At 45.3% G+C, this 14,906-nt stretch overlaps 1 protein-coding gene across 1 annotated transcript in view; it reads right to left on the bottom strand.

The window, feature by feature from the left end:
• The window catches only part of KPNA3 (karyopherin subunit alpha 3), a 50,509-nt gene that overhangs the window by 35,349 nt on the left and 254 nt on the right, over positions 1 to 14,906 (bottom strand). The window lies entirely within an intron of this gene.

Raw genomic sequence — 14,906 nt, 5'->3', positions numbered from 1 at the left:
ATGTGATAGCACTCCAGAGTATTTTCTGTTGAGGAGAGAAAAAAAATCAGACCGAATTTCAAACTCTTTGGGGGACAACGACGACACTTGCCACCTACCATTCTAAAAGCAAGGGAAATGGAAGAAAACCTATGTGCTGCGTTCCACAGTTCAGCAGCTTAACATTTGCTTTAGAAAAGACAAACAGAGTGCAGTCCCAGGCAAGTATTACTATTCATTTCATCAATTTACTGTAAAACCTCCTCGAACAATACTTTGACTGAAGATGGTTACTCGGAGTCAACCCTCCACAAAAGCTCTACTGGGAATACTCTGAGCTTCTTTCTGAAGGCAAATAATTCACTCAGCTTTTCAGTCAGTGTTTTGCTTCATGCTCCCATTATTTCAGCCCCACTGATCCTATCCTATTACAATTCTGTCTCTATTTTTCTTTACCAGTTGTTTCTTTTATCCAACTGCTCTTCGAAACATTCGACTACTCCATTATGGTTTTACATTTGATGTGCAGGAAGCCTCCCATCTTCTCCTCGTTTAGAGCACCACCACTCTTTAGAAAGATTCTTCAAAGAGCCTCTCAGCTTTGGGGACTTTTTCTTCGCAGCCGCATACATTTTCTGAGCTTTCATGTGCGTCTTAAATCAATGCCTGCGCTACCTGAGTTTTATCCTTTTACCTGTTCTTTTGTATTTCCCTTTAAACTTCTTGTACGCAGTTTCTCTTTCAAAGCAGCTCTGCTACATTTTCTTTCTTTCTTTCCTTCCTTCCTCCTTTAAAAGGCACCGCTGGCTCCAGAGCTGCTTCTCCATTCGCAGAGCAGGTGGGCTGATAACCGGGGATATCACCCAGCCTCAGCTTCACGAATGGGTTCCCACTCTTGGAGGTTCCTGTCGGCACTGCATCTTTAAAAATTCAGCACGTTAGGGCAAATTTTTCTTCTTATTTGGCATTTCTTAAGAAGCAGGTATTTAAAGCTTGTGCTTCAGATGAATCGATTTAGAAATACAGCAGGTTATCAGCATCTTCCTACAGCCCCAGAAGAAAATACAGCATAACCCAACAGCACAAAAAGGCTGTCCTGGGGACTGGTGTGAGCCCTCCTTTAAGGAAGCACCAGCACCACGAGCAGAATGTCCTGGTTTCATAGCACCTGCAAGGCCCAGCACGTATGGAGGTCGTATGTGTTATCTGAAGGAGATTTATACCATAACAGACAGCTTAAACGTTTTCCCCAGCTAAAACAGTGAGTAGAGACAATTATCCTGCATCCCAGCCCCGTGGATTCATTACCAGCTTTCAGGCTGGGAGGACAGCCATCTGCTAACATCTCTCTAGGCACTATTAGCTGAAGCCTAGCGAGATGTTGGATGTAATACCGTGTTCAACATCTCCAATATCCAGCAAGTCGTTTCTGAGCTCAACGTGTTCAAACATGTAACTTCACGTCACGCTGAAGCAGCGTATCCCAAAACTACCCCAAGACAAACCCGAACTGTCTCACCGATTGAAAAGCCAGGCTCCGAATCTCAAAAAGGGAAAACTCTGCATAAGCACAACCCTACAAAACACAAGCTGATGCAAGCTGATTCCTACAGAATCTGAACTAACCCTACCCAGCTCCTAAGCACAAGGGTATTAATGCACCATTCTCAAGGTACAAAAGGGTTAAAAAAAAAAAATCAAGTCAAACACAGATGTTTAGCTGTATTTTTAACGTCAAATTCCTTGCTATTTTATAAAATCATCCAGGAAAAAAAAAAAAAAGGTCTACTAGATGTTGTTAGGTAAGTTACTGTTCTCGCTTCCACCCTGCATTTCTGAATGCTCCTCCAAAGGCAGATGCAAAGTGTGCCACGCCAACAGTCTCCCCCTGACATCTCCCACTTCGAAGAGAAATAACCTCCAGACCCAAAGGAGCAAAACCAAAATTGACTTCAGATGGGAGCAAACAAAGTCACTGTGCACATCAGGGCTGCTGGGTTAAAGACTGCCACTGCACCGCCCCCTAACAGAATTTAAATGATTCCATAGCTGCTTTTTAGGCTCTCCCATCCTTGTGACAATGGCCAGAAAGAGCTGAGAAGTCAAACCTAACAAACTGAGGAACCTTATTTCAGGCTGATACAGAACACAAGAATGCTAAGCTGACAGAAGATCAAAATTTGTTAAGAGATCATGCCTTGAAAATGAAGCAGTTTACACAAATCAGTGCCCAAAAATGTGGCTTCAGAGAATGCCACCGTTCCTGAAAAAGTCTTTAATACTCTTAATGGGCAGAAGCTACAGAAAACACACCAGTTCTCATTAAATCGGTGTTTCACATTTGGTTTCTCTCCTCCAACAAGATGATGAGAAGCAACCTCAAAGCTTGATATCAGAGACACCTATGGAAAAGGAAAATTTCTCCCAATTTTTCAGCTGATCGATAGCCCATGATGACAAACCAAACGTGGAACTTTTGATACCAGGATGCAATGCCTGAAGATAATCCTACAAATTCCTGAGTTATGATCGTAATAGCAACCCTTGCCAACAACACGTTTAAGGAAGCATTTTTAAGTGACTGAACGCTTGGGACCCTCTGGCTCAACCACACATACTTCACTGGCTCTGTTTGTGAAACCCTGTACAAAGGTGCACAGGATGCTCGCTACAGGTTAAAAAGCCAGCAGCACTGCTGCAACACCACCTCTGGATGCCTTTATGATGGCCCATCCACACTCACGTGGCAAAGAAACAAAAAAAGTACTTTGAAGTTTTGGATACCATTTAGATTAAGCTTTTAAGGGAAATTAAGTCTCTTAAGCAAGCTTCTTTGGCCTCTTAACTTTTGCTGAGTTAAAGCAAAGGCTCAACAGCACAATAAATTAAACTACTTGAATAGGCAAGGAAAAAATCAAGAAATCCAGCAACTAATCAGTTTAGTCTAATGTATATCAAAAATTAATACATTTTCCAAATTCCCTCTAGCAAATTTGTAACGTGGTGTGTTTCTCCTGAAAATAATATACAAATGTGAGACTCCAACCAAAGCTTACAAGCAGAAAATTCAGGCTGATTCAAAAGGACAAAACCATCTGAGACATGGCAGTCGTGGCTATTCTGGGGAGCAGTATTGGTCTTAAAATTTTGGGACTGTTTTACTCAAGTTAGATTTTAGCACACAAAGAAATACTGGAAATAGTCTTAGGGTTTCCGTTAATCTCAAGTTCCTACTTTGTACCTAAAAATCAATCTTAATTGATTATAAGCAATCTTAAATCTTGATTATAAGCACTTTGAAGTCCTTAAAACGTATCAGTCTCAAATAGAAGAAGTTCTGGATACTTGGTAAGATTACCTCATCTCCAGTTAAGGTACAGATTACAAAACCAAAGCAATTTAAATATGTGAATGACACAACTAGCGAGGAGATGAGTTCACCACTTTCCCCTTGCTATTCAAGGATAAAGATTTTTTAATGCAAATTAGAAATGAAGTTTCAAGAACAAAGTGTTTAACAACATACACCCTCTTTACGTTAAAAAAAATCGAAATGCCATGGTAAACGGTCTAAGTTTTAAACTTTTTAACCATTTTTAGCTATAACTATCATGTCAGAGGGGAGATTAAAGCGCAGCCAGCATTTAGTGACCCAAAATCTCCCTGCCACTGTAACCACGAGATCTGGAGCTGTGTGGTGCTCCCCCAGACCAGCCACCTCGTTAAGTGGGATACCTGAGGAGTGACAGCTTTTAATCAGCGCATTTACACACCACATCCTTTGCAACAGAAGCAAGGGCAGAAAAACCCAGAGATGGAGAGCAGGACGCAGATGTTTTTAGGCAAGCCAGAGCAGCAACACTGCCAGCTGCCCGCTCCTGTGCTCCTGCATGCTTCAGCATCCCTGCAAGTCCTGGAACAGGGCAGCCAGCTTCATCTGGACAAGACAACCACCACTCACCAATATCAATTTTGGCAATTCTGGGGACACAAAACATATTTTCAGGAACTTTGATAAGACGCGCATTTAGTTGCTTTTGAACTTTCAGCTATTAAGCGGAGACGAGGGAAGAAATTCATTGATGCTAATTTCTCTGGGTCTACAAACTTCATTAAAAGATAACTGTTCATTTAAATTCTTCCCTTCTGCTCTTGCCTCTCGCCGTGAAAGGAGCCAGCCTCGGAAAACCAGAATATAAATGCTGACGGGCAAGAGCTCCCCTGAATGCGTAGCTGGGAGAGTAAGGTAGCTTGATTAAGCATACAGGGCAGCAGAAAAGCTGAGCATTTGCAAGTCAATTCCAATCTGCTTCCACCTGCCTAACTGAAGAAAAAACTGGCCCAGCTCCAACAGCTGGACTGGATTTAACTAATACCTCCCCCCCTTGCATAGGAGCAGACCCTAGAGCAGAGTTTTAAATAGTTTACAAGGTAGCTGTGGGTGCAATACAGTGAGAAAAGGTGTTTGCACCGATGAAGTTAAACGCTGTGCTTCCCCAGAATTTTTGCTAGCCTTTTTTCCCCCCTTAATCCTCCTCGGACGGCTTTTAGCAAGCATGAATACTGCGATGCAGATGAAAATGCACAAGCCCCACGGGCTGGGCTGGTTCTGGTCAGAAGACAAAAAAATTCAAATATTTGTTTGTATACAGCCTTTGAGATGAGTAAGGTTGGCAGCTGCCTATCTTTGGTTAACATTAGAAGTTAAATGTTCTGTATTTGCATAGGAACATCGTTTGTTGGTGCGTTCAAAGTTGAGGCTTAGCCTGATGATGTTGTTTTACTCATTCTGGCAGAGCTGGCTTCAGCCAAACCAAGTGTCAGGCAGAGAGACGCTGATGGAAGGTGATGCTGCTGTTCTCCTTGTTCACATTTTAAAGGACACAGAGCCTATTCCAAGAGCTGCAAGCAAAATTAATACCCTAAATCGAAGTTTGGGGGATTATTAAGGCAAAATTTTTGGATAGCATCACAGTGGTGTGAACGCAAGTACTTCAAAGTGGAAGAACTGAAACCAGCGATGATGTGGACTGGACGCTGATCCCCCGTATTTCTTTCAGACACGCAAAAAGATTGGCTATCGATGCCAAACTAAACCAAATGTTTGGTCAGAATTAAGCCCTCCTGCTAGTTTTATTCCTTTAGGTAGGAGTAGCGTGGATAATTGGCTAACCTCACGCTCCCACACCCAGTGCATAATGAAAGCAGACTTCTTCCTCACACCCAATCTGGAGATTTAACTAATTACCGAGTACTCCTATAAATCTCCAAATTATTCTTTGAAGAAAAAGTGATATTTTTTTTTTTTTCCCAGTCATATAGACTACAACATCAGCACATCACCACCTCTGGCTTTATCACAGCTCCTATTAAATTAAGGCCACCCAGCTGGTTAGAAATGCAGGCAGGGTGCACAGATTCCATAATACAAGCGCCAGCTCCACCAAAGCAACCAAATAAGACAACGGACCCGCACACTGACCTGAGACTCCAGGGGTTTTAGTTCATTTGATGACTGTTGTGCCCTAAAGGTATTTGTTCCTCTTTTAAGAAGAAGATTGTATTACTTTGCAGAAAGTATTAGAACTTGGTTCGGATTCTCTGTGCACTGCAGAATCTTACAAGAATGAAGTCTCCTTTTGGCTCGGAGCCTTCCACGCAGCACTAGGGACATCAGGAGCAGAGTGCAGTGTTCGTGCCACTCTATTTGATGCCACAGCCCGTTTTGTTTGGGACTCACAAAGGCCACTGAAGAAAAATTGCTTCTTTTTCAGTTGGAGCTACCACGCTGTTTTATTTTATATTTTTACTCCCCAGTTTGGGGCCTCTAAAATGAATACCAGCTGCTTTTTGTTAGCCAGTCTGGGGCAAGATAATCCACGGAGCTGAACCTGGACAGTCTCAGCGAACTGGATGCATCAGATACCCACTGACTCTTTCACTTACCGATGGGCAATGACTCACTGAAGTCAGACACACGCATGCCAATATGAAAAGCCACAAGCCTCCAATTATTGTTGCTCACGGTGTTGAGTCACCTGAAAGCCCTACGGAAGCAGACAAAGCTGCCCATCCATGTTATCTCCTTCTACTGCTCCAAGTGATCTTGGCAGAAAAGCGGTTGCCAGGTTTGTTTTTTAACCGCCTGTGTTGTGAGGAAACTCTTCAAGGTCCTGATATCCCCTCTCTGCGTTTAAGCTAGGTACTGAGCTCCGACCAAAGCAGTGAGTTGTGAGCGCTCCTGTTTTCATTTCCATACACCAATTACCTGGTTTCCAAGTACAGATGTATCAGCGTTCTCAGGAGACCGGACCCAAAGCAATTTAGCTGGCTGCACGCAGCACAAATTGCACTGATATTGAAGGACACGAAGCGGCCCGGAATACAATCAACGTTATCTGGTGTTTTAATACAGCATCAAAGAAGAGCTGGAATTCTCCATTCAACATCACCACGCACCTATAGATTTCCAGGCTCTGCTGCGGGGTGAATCAGGCTCATTATGCCCAGTAAAAAAAGTTTCGCAGCATTTCTATTCAGATGGAAATCGTAACGCCGCTAATCACACCTCTTCTGACATCAGAGGAAGATTGAATGCAGCCACACGGGCTCCACCTAAGTCCACCTGAGGTTTCCAGGTAACCCCAAGCTAACTCATCGCTGCACAATGCCTGTTTGCTCAGGCCAACGGGATCACCAGCTAATTCACAGCACTAGTTCTGTCCTGTGGTCCTACCAGCAAAAGCAATCTGCCCACGCAGCGCTCCAAGGGACTGGGGCAACGTCTCGCTGCGACGAGTCTGATTTCGTGAAGGGACAGCCTTGAAGAACGTAACTGGAGTTTTGTCATCCCAAAAGAAGCTGCTGATCTGCAGGATACCTGTAGCGAGCGTTTTGCCTTTTCCTGTATTTTTTGCAAACAGAAGGGCATGCTGAATGAAGTTTAACTCCGATGAGTTGTCCCTTCTCTTCTTGATTTTTACAGTGGTGCCAGGTCTGCCTTATCCAGACACCAAATAGACACCCAGAACACTGGGTGATCAAGATAGGCTAATTACAAGTGATTCCTATTCAAATTTTTTTAAAATTTGGAAGATCAAGGCTTCTGGACACACTAAATACATCCAGTGATCCATCAGTACAGGTTTAAGTTATGGGAATCTGCTCTTGCCAGCATACAAATTCCCGTGCAGTTGTGCAAACACCGAGAAGATATTTATGATTTCCCTGTGTTGCAAGAACCGTGTATCAGATGCTTTAGGGCCTCCTGGAACCAGAAGCACACCCTCTCCTTGAAGCAAAGCATCCCTGCTGCCCTGGTCTCTCCCCACACATGACCCCAGCTCTGCCCTCCCCTGGAATTTCTAAGAAGTCATCATTGTAGATGACTACTTTCAATAACCAGTGACAAAAGGAAGTGTTTGGTCAGAAAGGCCTCACAGACTTCTGTGAGGACTGTCCTAGAAGATAAGACATCCTTAAGCTTGTCCAATATTTATACCAGTTTCCCCTTTCCCCTCCCTTAAATGAAAAAAACCCAAGCACACAGAACAACTCTCCCCAGCTGCCTTCCTTTTTAAGCCAGAAAGTGGCAGACCCCTTTCTGGGGCTGCTCTGTAACCTGGACACTGAATTTACAATTTATTTTCTTACATCCCCTCCAGAAGCAGCAAGTCAGGCTAAAGACAACAACCTAGCTGTCTTGTAACAGAAAGAACAGCTACCAGGCCAAATACCAGCCAGGTATCTTCTTGTACAACCCGTGTTTGAACAGTGACACTCCCTCTCCAGACACCAGAACAGCCTTCAGCTGTAATCTCAAAGTACCTCACACGATACATTTATAAACATCCTCCCTGTGAAATGAGGGAAAAAAGCCCAATTATTCCCATCTATAAAATGGGAAACAATAATTGCAATTTGCATACATTTACAAGGTGCAACAAAAAAAAAAAATCAGGTCCCTAGAGAGCTAGACTGTATTCAACCACACTAAGTTTTTTTGGTCTGTTACATGACTCAAATGAAATGTTTGTTTTTTTCCCCCCTATTTTTGAAAGGCATAATCAAAAAGCACAAAAAAAATTAAATGTGCAAGCTGCCTAATTAAATGTACGAAGAGATCATTCTGCTCAAGATGCAAGAGAAAACAGCCCCACCTGACAAGCCTGGAAGAAAATGGCGCACTGGGAGCTGGAAAACACACTCCAGCAACATCCCACGATCCTTTAGGAACCCTATCGGCAGCCCCTCCGAATGTTGTCATTGCAGGGTCACAAACTCTAGGTGCTTCTACCTCACTTTTTCCATGTGACATGAACCCTGAATTTGTGTTTCTACTGCCTGAAGTTTACCCTTCCATAAGAAGGGTACCAGCTAGCCCTAAAAAGTTGCTCAGACCAGCAGAAGTGGCCTGGTTCTGAGGGACTTGTGTCAGAGCCCCTTAAACACCTCTGCTTGCCTGGAAGGTTGTTCTCAACAGCTGCTCGTTCCATGTTATGGCAGTCTGTGTCCTCCTTGCACATCTGAAGAATGGTGGTCATCAGGCTCCTGCTGATTCCTGGCTGGGATCTCCTTTCAGGGTCTGCTCTTGGCATGGAAAGCAGTCTTTACCTGGCCACAAGTCAGCTTTTCGGTGCAGAGAAGTCACCACCTCTGCCTTTGCATCCATTTGGTTGTGAACATGCAAAGAAGCAGGAGACCCTGCTGCCAAAAACCCGCACACAACGATGGTGTTTGCTGGTTGAGGTGCCCTAACACCTTGTCTGACCACCTTATCCTCATGCAAACGAGCTCTGACTGGGTTCTGCACCAGCAAGTTTGCAGCGGGGCTTGATCGCTCATTAAAATACACCTCCATCAAGGCTAACAAGTCCAGCGATGAGGAAGCCACTTCTCCGAGCTGATTTTGCAAATCACCTCTTCCATCACTGCCTCCAAAGTCCATTTGTTACCGAACTTGACAACGACCAAGGTTAAAAACGCAGAGGAGACCCTGAGCCGATCACAGGCGTTACAGAATGTGAGGGAAATGAGTAATGTGGCAGGAGGTGGCTGAGTGGGGAAGGATACTCATTTTGCCTCTGGTTCTGCAGCCATCCATGCAGCACGCAGTCCTATTTTGTGCTTGCTCTACTTTATTAGACACACACACCCCAAATCAAGCTCAAAACCGACGGTAACATTTGCTTAACCTGAGCGAGGAGCTGAGAGCCAGCTGACCCAGGAGAAAGGGCACAGAATTTCCTCAGCAGATTCAACGGCACCAGCCTGCCTGCGAAGGGATAAGCACCCCACACCAAGCACCACCCCAAACATGCTTTCTCCCTCCACGCCAACAACACCTTGAGCCACCACTTGTCTTCTCCTGGACATGAGAGGCCAGCAGAGAGGAAGCTAAGGGAGCAGATCAAAAGAAACATGAAAAGCTTTGCACCTAGCCCACCCCACTGTACCACCAGTTCTGGGGCAGGAGCAGCTTTTTGGAAGAAACCAGCTCTGCCTACCAACAGAAACAGACTGCAAGGCCCACAGCTCCTGCTCTTACAGAAGTACCTAGGAATAAATACCAACTCAGCATCAGTATTTCACATTGCTAGGTATTTTAGAAACAATTAACAGCCTGTATTCTTGGAAAATATATAGGGCTTACAGCTCTTTTGCATCTCAAGTCAGTTTACTTGGCAATTTCTTCACACGTCCCATCAGCTTCAGCCACCCTGTTGCCTCTTCAGGCATTAATCTTGTACACTAGATGCCTAATTCCACTTCCAACCCCACAGTAAATACAAATCTGATCACTCGGTTGTAGCTGGCACATCCTCCTAAGCGCTGCCTCTTCAAATAACGCAGTTTTAGATTAAAAAAGTCAAGCCTGGATTTGTGCTAGAACTGAACGTTATGAAAATCTCAAACAACTTATGTAAGAATAGTTAGAGAGCTCTCAGAACTAGTATGGCAGTCGTATTGCTCCTGACACTTTACAAGTTAAAAACCTACTCTTTAATAGAAGAGCTTTTAGGGATACCAGAGCAACAGCTATAGTTGCTGGACATACTAAAGAATGAAAAAAAAAAAAAAAAAACCACCCCACCACACCTAAATCTTGGTATATCTCTACAACAACTAACTGTAATGTCACAGAACCACAGCACATCCCAGGTTGGGAGGGACCCACAAGGATCACCAAGTCCAACTCCCGGGTCCCCACAGGACCACCCCAAAATCAGGCAATCCAGCAAGCACAGATCCCAATCAGCTTCCAAAGATGACGTTCATCATGAGCTGCCATCTCCAAACTGCTTTCTCCACAGGTATTTCTGAAACCAACAACGTCCTCCCAAGCTATCTGTGTCTTTAAACATTTCTAGGCAATGCATAAAGTAGATTTGGAGTTTCACAAGGAAAATATAAGACAATATATCTAAGCGAGCTTGTTAAGTGTTTGTTTTCTGCCTCAAGTGACAAACTTTTGACAGCACTGTACTTTTTACTTGCAGGCTAACTACAGTTTACAAAATTCTGCAGCAACAGCAGGCAAGGAGGCTTCCCACACATACCTCCTATTTCCTTCCTACCCAAGTAATTCTTTCCAAGGTGCAGACACGTACACCTGCGTTCTCCCAAGGGCACGCTGGCCTGAAAGGTTAATAAAGAAGCTGCAGGACAGCTCGGAAGCTCTGCACGGGAGTATTAGATCTTACCTTAAATGCGGTGCCCAGCAGGAAGCTACCTGATTCCTGTGTTTTCACTTTGACTGCTGAGCCTCCCCGAGCCAGCGAGGCTATTAAGACAGCAGGCCCACGGTCACCTAAACCAACCTAAATCAGTTGCTCCAGCCCTAATCCCTCCCAACCCTTCTTTTGCCAGCATTAGATCCTGTGCCAGCACAGAGAGAAGCAGAAAGCTGACCAACCTGTGAAAGCGAGCTGTGGAAAGAACCTGGGTTGTTGCAAAATAGCTGGGAGTAAATATACCGAAGATGCCCGAGCTGGTGATGAAGATCCAGGCTAAGCCCAGTATCCTCCTCTGCCTCATACAGCATCAGGAGGCTGAAGGTAAAGAGTAAGAATGGATCCTGCAAAGTCCCCGGGCCAAGGGTGATACAGACCGAAAGGTGATAGAGCTGGCCCCAAAACACCGTAACTGGGGAGAAGACATCAGTGGCCATGACCTCTGTAGTTTCAAATCAAATACAGCACCGGGAGGTGGAAGATGACAGGGCAGCTCTGCCTCCTTTTGGTAAACAGCCTCTCCCAAATCTCAGCAGGTTCATCCTACAGATCAAGCAACAAAAGTTCAGGATACCAAAGGTTTGTGTTATTTTGCCTTGCAATGAGAGACATGACAAGGATACAAAAAGGAAATTTTAACCCCAGTCATTAAGAAGTTTTTACAGGTAGTTATTTAGGCTGTAATGTACTTGTTCCTCAGTTGCTGCCTCTTTTTTTATGGGAGTACAGGGAACTTGACTTTTGATCCAGTATGCATTTTGCTAATTACATGATCACAGTCTCACTGCACCACACAAAAACTAACAGTAAGTCACACAGACAGTCCTACAAATTAGAGCATCTCAGTTTATCTAGATTTTTTCTTCAGTTTTAGCCAAAGATGCTGACTGATCCCGATAAAAAGAAATTGTCTGAATTGTTTGATCTATCAACTTAAACATCACGACGGGGAGCCAACAGATTGGTGCCTGCTATTTGTAATACAGAACAGGTAACAAGTTTCTGGTCCAGGAAGTCACAAGAGTAAAAAGCTGCAGGAAGAACATTACCAGGGAAATATGAAGCTGAAGAACAGCAAACAGAAAGATCAGAAGGCTGAAGTTCGGTTTTATAAAAGCTAGGTTATCCTGGATGTAATTATAAACAAATAAAGCCAGCAGTTACAAGGGGGTATTACAAATTAAGCGATTGCAACTGTTCAATCTTTTCCTGCAAAGCCCCAATTGTATTGGAATAATCAGCGCTGTACATTTAGAAAAACACCCACTGAGACTTGAGGCTACATGCCTGTGATCAACACAGGAAGGCTTTCTCACCATCCATGGGACAATTTAAAAAGCCCTTTCATATCCCTGGAGAATATAAAAATTGTGCAGGCTGTGAGGAGAAACTGTTGTGGCAGTCGTTGGTCCAAATGAAGCCGCGTGGCTGCTCATCGCCCAGCTCTGCTGGTTCAGGTTCGCTCTGAGTGCTGCTAATCACATCTCAGGGCCTATAAAAACAGAAGAGCCTCGCTAATAAAAGCGAGAACACAAGCTAATATTAAGTGACTAATGCTTTGTTTCTGGCATTTGATTTTGCTCGGAGATAAACGCCTTTAGTATGAATGCTTCAGAATCACAATTCCAGCTCTACGTGCACAGCTCTACCTCATTTACACAAGAAGGCAACTAAATGGTGGGAAACTTCCACCCAAACCTCAGAAGGGCAGAGTGGGACTGGGCAGGTCAAGGAGTCCCAGCAGATCCTTCTCTTTGGTCCTAAAAAAGGAGCCCAGTGAGAAGTAGCACGGGGTATAAAGGTCTGTCTTAACATGAAACCAGTGCTTACTAATCCCTTGTTTCCCTTACGGTTGCATTAACGAAAAGCAAAGATGATCATGGCCTAGCAAACCCGGTAATAAAATATGAGTTAACTACAAATTAAAGGAGTGTTTTGGTCTGCCATAATAGTCTGTACCCAGAGGGGATCAATAACAACTCATCAGCATTTATTAGAAGCCAAAGGAAGACTACTAAGGTACTCTTAAAACGCATTCAAGGCTGATGAGTTCAAAGGCAGGGACTGTCTCCAGGCACAAGGTGACTCAAACAACAGTTTTCAAACCGAAGCGGAGAGCACACGGCCTTGAATATTTGAGATTTTCCAAAGGATATCATCTAGATACCAGGCCATGATTTATTACTCCGTCGTTCTAACCACTTTTTTCCTCATTGGTGGAATCTGACAAAAAGCAGAGATGCAGATCAGCGATAGCACTCCTCAGCTTGGCTTTCAAAGTACAAGAACATTGGAGGTAGCAGGATCTTTACGTAACACTCCTCATTGAGGCACAGGCACCAAAACTAGCGTATTTTATTGCTGACAGTTGAGAATTATGTATAAATACTTGATTTAGGAGTGAACTGTTTGGGGGAGAACTGATAATTTTCACTAAATACAGACACAATTGTCAGACTGTGCAGTAGTACCTCCAGAGAAGCACAGCAAGTAATGGCAACTATATAGTCCTGCTGGGCTCCTTCACTCTCTGCTATGAACTTTATTTACCTGGTTTTACTTCTAGATACCCAAGTTACCTCAAGTTTACTTAGTAGAATACTCTGAGCTTTTCAATAAGTACCATGATTAGAAAAAAAAAGAGTCAAAAAGGAGGTATGGTCAAAAATTTCACACATGACCTGTGTTGGAAAACATGAAAGACACCGATTCATTTCAAGGCCTGTAAATGAAGAGAAATGCACCTAAATTCACTTAGCATACAACTTCTACTCACTCCTGAGTTTCACCTGTTTGGCGCCCCCAGAAGAAAGGTGCTTCTTGGATTTTAATGCTTTTCAAAAGCACGGGTGAAAGTGTGGGCTCTAGCACCATTAACGTGGTTATCTGGCGAAATCTTAGGCTCAGCTACAAAAGGAAGTCAGTCAGCACACTGGAAGATAACCCTAGAGGATGCACTCCTCCGTAACAGCAAATACCCTACTCCAAAATAATTACTCCTCTTCAGGAGGAACCGCTCTCCTGAGAGCTAAGGTACCTTCGCTGGTCCGGTCTAACTGATTCCAGAGGAGCTTAGGCAGCCGATTCTCCTCCTCCCCCCCGCAGAGGCGGATATTTAATTCCCCTAGTCTTGGGCATGCTATAACATAAGCAAGTACGGGTGACAGATCAGTTCGCACCAGGCATGAGCATACCTAACCTTTCCCTGTTTAGAGCTCCGATGGACTCGGGCCAGTGGCTGGGGAAGCGGCAACAAAGCCAGCAAGCAACACGGGGAGATGAGACAAGGACAAAATGAATGAGGAGCAGCAGGAAGAGCCTGGCTGGATGAGAAGGGGAAAAAGAAACCCACCACGCCTCCTCCTACCCTGGAAAGCGACGGCTTGAAGGCGAGATGGGTAATTTTTAGCGGCTTGCTAGCCTTTACCAATGTCAGCCAGGAGTGTTGAAGTTAACACGCTCCTCGCAGACGACGTTACCCGTAAGAAGGACCCGCTGTCACTAAGTTAGGCGAAAATTAAGAAACAGTTCACGCGGTGAATGTCATCTTAAAGGCACTGCCGCTGCCGAGGCTGACCCGCATAGGACCGTCTCCACCCAAACAATAGCAGCAGAGGTGTGAATTCTGCTCAGCCCCCAGATGGGCTTTGGGGGGGGCTCTGGGCGATGCCAGGGGGGTGTCGGGGTGGCGGTACCACGGTGGGTCACCAGCAGCTGGCTGAGCCCCCTGAGGGCAACCCTGCAGGCAGCTGACACACATTTCTTCTCCACCTCCCCACGACCCCTCCTCACCAGGCTGGGAGGGGGATTCCAGCACCACCCCTACACACCCCTTTTATTATTTTTCCCCTAAAAACCAACCATAACGCGAGGGGTTTCCCTGATTTTGCGCGAGGCCAGCACCGGGGCCGCCCCTATGGAGGCCGTTGGGGCCGAGGCGGGGCTGTGGGGACCCCTGTGGGCGAAGGGGACCCCCGGATGCCCCCCCAGCCCGGCGTTTTGGGGCCGGGCAGCCTCCAGCGCCGGCTGCGAGGCGGCGCAGCGGCCCTCAGCGGGGCCCGGGGGCGGCCCCCCCCCGGCGGCGGCCCCATTGTGCTCCTCGCCAGCCCCCGGGGGCCGCCGCCCTCACGACGGAGGGAGCACAAACCTCAGGCCTTCCTCCACACCCCCCCACGGCCTTCCTCCTCCTCCTCC

Source organism: Netta rufina (genome assembly GCF_964035555.1).
Source record: "Netta rufina genome assembly, chromosome: 1".
Classification (NCBI taxonomy): Eukaryota; Metazoa; Chordata; class Aves; order Anseriformes; family Anatidae; genus Netta; species Netta rufina.
This window is presented reverse-complemented; position numbering and strand designations above follow the sequence as displayed.